Source organism: Schistocerca gregaria, chromosome X, assembly GCF_023897955.1.
Source record: "Schistocerca gregaria isolate iqSchGreg1 chromosome X, iqSchGreg1.2, whole genome shotgun sequence".
In the NCBI taxonomy this organism is placed as follows: Eukaryota; Metazoa; Arthropoda; class Insecta; order Orthoptera; family Acrididae; genus Schistocerca; species Schistocerca gregaria.
In genome coordinates, this window is record NC_064931.1 from 172061263 (window position 1) to 172062207 (window position 945).

The following is a 945-nucleotide window of genomic DNA, read 5'->3' on the forward strand; positions in this document are numbered from 1 at the left end:
TGAAGGACATTCTGGACATTTCGAGGTAATGATTTGGCCACCATATTGACAATTTGTGATACACAATAGAGAGGTAAGTTCGTGCACCAAAGCCTGCACCGGCAACGCTTTCCCAATTATGGACGGCTATAGAGTGAGCACGGCTCAGTATTTCTTCAGGGAACCTCCAACGAGCTGTTGAGTCCATGCCAGGTCGAGCTGCTGCGCTACGCAGAAGGAGCACTCACTCTGTCTTCAGGCCACGAGTAGGCTACCGGGACCGTCCGACCGCCGTGTAATCCTCAGGGAGGATGCGGATAGGAGGGGCGTGGGGTCAGCACACCGCTCTCCCGGTCGTTATGATGGTTTTCTTGACTGAAGCCGCTACTGTTCGGTTGAGTAGCTCCTCAATTGGCATCACGAGGCTGAGTGCGCTCCGAAAAATGGCAACAGCGCATGGCCGCCTGGATGGTCACCCTTCCAAGTGCCGACCACGCCCGACAGCGCTTAACTTCGGTGATCTCACGGGAACCGATGTAGCCACTGCGGCAAGGTCGTTGCCCAGGCAGATGGAGGGCCGACACAATATTAGGAAGTATTTGCCATGATTTTTGTCACCTCATTGTGAATGCTAATTAACTCGCAAACGGCCCAATGTATGGAAAATTTTTTAAAATAATTATTTATCAGCAGAACCTAACCTGCAACACCCTTACAAGCTTTTCAGTTTTTCTGAACACTTTTTATACTACGTACGGCAATACGGGAGTTAGAATTGAAGCTTGTATTAGAAACCCCTTCAGTGATACGTATGGACAACACGAATTTAGGCCATTTAGACTTGCCACAATCTAGAAAACAGTCACCAAACAACTCTATGGATGAGCTACATCCTGACGGCCGTTTGCATACAACAAGCAAATAGAAAATACAGGAGAAATTGTGCAAAAAGAAAAACAACCTGAG

The 945-nt window shown here is 48.3% G+C and overlaps 1 pseudogene; it reads right to left on the reverse strand.

Moving 5' to 3' along the window:
- Window positions 1-423: 423 nt before the first annotated feature.
- On the reverse strand, window positions 424-541 carry LOC126299938 (5S ribosomal RNA; annotated as a pseudogene).
- Between the last annotated feature and the right edge of the window lie 404 nt (window positions 542-945).